This window comes from Peromyscus californicus, unplaced genomic scaffold, assembly GCF_007827085.1.
Source record: "Peromyscus californicus insignis strain IS unplaced genomic scaffold, ASM782708v3 Scaffold_18__1_contigs__length_77618521, whole genome shotgun sequence".
Taxonomy (NCBI): Eukaryota; Metazoa; Chordata; class Mammalia; order Rodentia; family Cricetidae; genus Peromyscus; species Peromyscus californicus.
The window spans coordinates 60,762,183-60,768,182 of NW_026294480.1; positions in this window are offsets into that span (position 1 = coordinate 60,762,183).

Sequence of the window (6,000 nt, forward strand, 5' to 3'; positions counted from 1 at the left end):
ACTGTTCAATGTATGTGCATGTATGAAGTGTGTGTGCTCACTGGGGTTAGGAGAGTACAGGGTCAGAATTATCACTATAGTGCAGGTAGGTTTTCCCACTGAAGATCCAGAAGCTGGATTTGTTAGTGTTCCCCAAATTGTCATGGTCCATGAGTCTCACCCACATTAACCAACCCATGAAAGCTTAATAAATCAGAATGTCAATTGTGTGACTTGTATAAAATCAAATGTCCAAGGTGGCTGCAGAACATGTACCTGCTGGTCAAAGGATTGACTCTTGAGGGCCCCCCCCCCCCACCCGGGCTCCATTGCCTGTAGTCTCCCAACCTGGTTTGGTGCTGGGCTGCACACTGCCTCAGATTGCCTTCCTCTCGACTTCCACGGACCCTGGACAACTGGCTTATGCTCACACTGGAAGCCCCATGCCTGATGGTTGTTTGGTGGTCCAGGCATGTTAACTGGATGATCTTCACAGCCAGTGTTACTGAGAGCCACGTGGCCACAGGCCCAGGTACATTTGGGTTTCCTTGTCTCTGTTTGTTCTTCCTGTATTGGTGCTGGGATCCCCTGAAAAACTCATGTTTGGGGGCATCCCTATCTCTTCTGCCCAAATTCTCGCATCCACAGTGATCTGTTTCTTAAAAAATGGAGACCCCAGGTTGTGTATGAAACTTGGTGGCTGAGCATTTGCCTCTCATGCAAAGCCCCCCCCCCCCCCCCCCCCGGTCCAATAGCCTGCACTAAAAAAAGAAGATGAAATGAGACCATGTCTAAGACTGCTATTTCTTCTTCACTCAGTGAATGCTTGAGATGAGTTTTGGACTCCCTGCCTCCTGCTTTTGATGTGAACAACCTCATGTCTGTCTCCGTGACTATTGCAGAAGAGAGAACACAGTGTATTATGTGCAGATCTTCCTAGCTTATTAGTCAGAGGGAGCCGTCCCTGCGAGATGTCATGTCCCATCTCACTGTCTCTCACTTAGATTGACTACAGGTGGGTTGTAATGGATGCGAGAGCAGCTCAGAGCTCAGCTCCTGTCGTCTCCAGAGATCTGGGGTTATGGCTTTGCTTCTTAACTCTGTGGCTTTGGGCAAACTTTAGCCTCTCACAGACCTCACTGTAAAAATACAGGATTAATCATAGGTATCATGTCATAAAGTTGTTCATGCATGCATATAACAAACATTTACCAAGTGCAAGGAGCCAGGCACCTAGGGCCATAGAAGTGATCAAATAGATAGATATTCTTATTCCTAGGAGTCTAGCCCATGTTCCAGAGAGGAGGGATAGACAGTGTGGTGGTTTGAATAAGAAACAGTCCCTATAGACTCGGGTATTTAGGCACATGGTCCCCAGTTGGTGGCACTGCTTGGGGACCAAGTGAATCCTTGATTAAGGAAGTATATCACTGGGGGTGGACTTTGGGAGGTCATAGCTCACTCCACTTTCACCCCTCTCTCTGCATCCTGTTCTCGGTTGAGGATGTGATCTCTCAGCTTCTACTTCAGCCACAGGCACTATGCCTCTCCCACCGTTATGGACTCTCCTTCTGGAACTGTAAGCTCGAATAAACCCTATAAATTGCCTCGGTTGTGGTGTTTGACACAGCAACAGAAAATAACTAATACAGACAGTAAAGGAGATAAGTAAATAATCCATATAATATCAGAAAGTGATATATGCTATAATGAAAAATAAAAGATAGAAGTATTGTTATGACAAATGGAAAATGGATATACACATTTTATATACATGCATATGTACACTTACTAGAGTGTCTGGCATAAAAAAAATACAGCTGTTCTTGATATAGCTGCAATTACAGAGTATAGTGGACCCCTCAGAATACCACAATGTCTTCACACTGTGGCATGTAATTAATCATACTATTCATGATCACTGTAATCCCAAAGAAAATGTAGTATTTTCCTGGTTCTACTAGTTACAGGAATCTAGGAAACTATTTTGAACAGAATATAAATTATCCTTAATTTCATCACTCAGAGACAACCAGTGTTTGTATTTGGCAAGTATTATCCTGGGCTCTTCTCTTCTTTTGGACACACTTTTGAAAAGGCTAATAAATTCATGTATATCACTTTTCCCTCTGTCATGAACCTCTCACGGCAGCCATGGGTTCACAGGTCTGTTTCATCGCTTAGATGCAGTCCATTGAGAAGATTCCATCTCAAATTACTCAATTAGTTCTTCATGCTACACATCATTTCCATCCCAAGTTTCATTTCTAGAGAATTCTTTTCTGTTAAAGGCGCCTACCCCATTGTTTGGCCTGAGTATGCATTGGATTTGTCATGGGAAAGTATATATTGTTTCTATATTTACATGAATTTTAATTGCTTTTTATAGGCACATCTGGGAAGAATGAGTAAAATGCTCTCATGGGATAGTTCCATGGCAACTTTTATTTACAGTCTATTCAATGTGATTGAATTCAACTTTCAACTTAAATGATGTATTTTACATCTATCATGTCAGGATACCACATTGGTTTCTGTTAGGTCGTCTTAATTAGGGTTTCTATTGCTGTGATGAAACAGCATGACCAAAAGTGACCTGGGGAGGAATGGGTTTCTTTGGCTTACACTTTCATATCATGGTCCATCACTGAGGGAAGACAGGGCAGGAACCTGGAGGTAAGAGCTGATGCAGAGGGCACTGGGCTGGCTCCTCATAAATTGCCTGCTTTCCTATAAAACTGAGGACCACCAACCCAGGGGTAGCACACAATGAGTTGGGTGTCCCCACACGAGTCATCAATCAAGAAAACGCACCACAGGCTTTCCCGCAGGGTAATCTGGTGGGTGGGAACATTTTCTCAACTGAGATTCCCTCTTCCAAAAAGACTCTAACTTGTGTCAAGTTGACATAAACTAGTCAGGACAAGAATGAAGAAGAGTAAGACGTGGTCCTTGCCCTCAAGGAGTTCACGGTAGGCACACAAGTATCTGCAACACAGGATGTAGATTAGAATAGGGAGATTCAGAATGGTAAGACCCTGTTGGCACAGCTGTTGAAAGATGGGCATGGGGTAGAGCATTTGGGGTGTCCTATGTGTGATTAAGACCAGTGGTGAGGAGAACAAGACATGAAAAAAGTCTATTTGTGGCATTGGTGTCTCATGTGTGCTAGACTAGGACCCTACCACTGACCTACCTCCCAGTCAAGAGTCAAGAAGGTCTCAATAGGACAATCATGTGAGAGAAACAAGTGTGACTGATGTTTGGGGGAACTATCCTCCTCTGCACAGGGAACACATAAGGACATAGGACAACAGCCCTAAAGGGTACTTTGAGCCCAAATGTGTTTGTGCTTGGTTCAGGATTCCAGCAGGGTTAAAGAAAGACCTCTGGTGTGTGAATGGAGTGGATGCAGAATGAGTCATTACGGATGTAGGCTGCTAGGAAGCCTCACAGACATGCAGTGATGACATTCTAAAGTAGAATACCAGTGAGGAGAAGGGAAGCCAGTGAACAGACTTCAGACCATTGTGATATGGGATCTATAGGTTGCCAGGGGGAGGCAAGAGCAGAGGCCCAGACCACACAGCCTTTGAATTTGGATTCTCAGAAGTCTCCTGAACTGAGAGCAAAGGACTGCATTGTGGGGAGAGAGATTGGTTCAGCTGGAGACATACTGAGTTTGGGATGAGTACAATCCACTTGTCTGTCAAAGCCAGGCTCATGGGCAAGCTCAAGGCCAGAACATATTCTGGATCTGTACTAAATACCTCATCCAGCACTGTGCAGTTGGCATGATGTAATTCAACCTTTTCATCCTTGAGCTTCTTCTGCAAAACGGTGACACTAATAGATCTACTCATCCTACTCCTTGAGCTGTGGTGAGGGGCAGCACTTAATATGCACTATGCACTTAGAACAGTGTCTGGTACATAACAAGTACTCAGGAAATCTTAGCTTCTGTCAGCATGCTGAGTGACAAGATTCCTACAAAATCATCATAAGAGACAAATTATTTTCTGTCTCTTTGTGTTCTTTTAAAATTTATTCAGGGGAGAAGTTCTAAGTGAGAATATAGGCAGCAGAGCTCAGAGAATTTCTGTGATCTTTCTAGAAGAAATGTCTAAACAGAGGCCCAATGGCTGACTAGAGGCTGACCAGTCAGAGTGGACAAAACTGTCCCTGACAGTAAGTGGCAGCATGTCTGGGTGGGGGCCGTCTGTGGAGGTCCCGGTGGGAGGTAACTGTGATAGTTAGCTTTGATTAGCCACTTGACTGGATTGGGAAATGCCTAGGGACTAGTGGAGCACACTTCTGGGTGTGCCTGGGAGGACTTTCCTGACAGGATTAACTAAGGGGTGTGGGTGGCTCCTTTTCTTTTCCTGAGGACCCAGTTGTAATTAAAGGGAGGAAGGAGGCAGTGAGTGCAGACTCTCCCTTCCCTGTTTCCTGGCTTCAAGATGTGGGCTGCTCAGTTCCACCAGGCCTCTTCCCACCCTGACGAATGGAAATCTCTGAGATTGTGAGCCCACATAAACCTTTGCCCCTCACATTGCTTTTTGTTGTTGTTGATATTTTCTCACAGCAATCAAGCGTCTGACGAATCCAGTGACCTTTGGGATGTCTGTGGAGATATCTGGGAAGGGACTGTGAAGGGAACAGCTGTGTGGGGTAGCTGTGAAGGTCCCTGTAGTGAGTGATAGTTTCTCTGCACAGGTCAGGTTTTGGAAGTGGCCCCTCCCACCAAGTGAGCAGGAAAAACATACCATTGACAGTGAATTCTGAAAAGATTACTGTTTCTTTTTGAACACCATTTCTCTGTCTCTCATAACTTAAAGCTACCGCATACCAACTTCCTGCTTTTAGCCTCTGGAAAATTCTAGGGTTCCCTTAAAACAGTTCTTGGGTTACAGGTCAGGGGGAGGTAAATGTGTCCTTTTGCTCTGAGAGCGGAAACTCCACTGGAATTTGCTTGCTGAAAACCATGTCTTCTCAGATGGAATGATTAATGGGGAAGGATCGAAGGCCTGGGGTCAAGCATTCTCATTCAGCGAGGGGGATAGCCTTAAGTCTGCTCAAAACACCTGCTATTTCCCGAGTGGCTTTCTTCAGAAGTGTTGATCAATGCTACCTTTCTGGAAATCAATTCTGTCTTGAAATACAATTTACAGCGTCTATTACTTCGTCTTCTTTTAGTGAATTAAACTCTAACCAAGCTTATTTCTTGGTTTGCATTTTTTCCTTAATTATTCTGAGCTAAGCTCTCCCCCGCAGAGCTCCAGAAAATGGATAAAACATGCGTTTGAGTGTGGCGCAGTGACAGACACCCCCACGGCAAACCTGGCTGTGTGGGTTGCTGCCTCTCTCGCAAGTCATCTCAGGTCAGAAACACCTCTGCTCCCAGAGAGTGCCATTTAGAGACCCCCCCACTCCCCAGGCCTCTCTATGCATTTCAGGAGAGTCACGGAGCAGTCCATGGTTCTGCATCCCCTCAAGAGCAGGACCAGGACTATTTTTCTGGCCCTAGAGGAATCCGAAGGATTCTCTGATTATTCATCCCAACAGGAAACCCAACGCATCATTTCCACAGGACTTCAAGCTTGGAGGAGTTTGCTTCCTTATCATCTAATTAGCAAAAATTTCTTTTATAATAGCATTAGTACATATCACTGTGGGACCCTAGGAAACAGCAAAGAATTTCAATGACCAACGTGACAAGTGACCTCTATGCCACAGACATAGACTAGTGGCATATTCTTTGAAGGTGTTTGGTTTTTTGCCTGTCCCTTCCCACAATACAGATGCAAGGCCTCCCATTGTCACAGACATCTTGGCACCCTGAAGATAAAGTTCACACACTGACTGTGAGGGAGCACGAAGGCTTCTAAATGATATTATGGAGACAACTCTGGTTGTCCACTGCATGTGTCTAAACTTCCTGTTGTCTGAGAGAAACAGAGGAACAAATTATGATGGAATTTATTTGTGCTGTTATGATTTGAATTGAAATATCCTCCATGG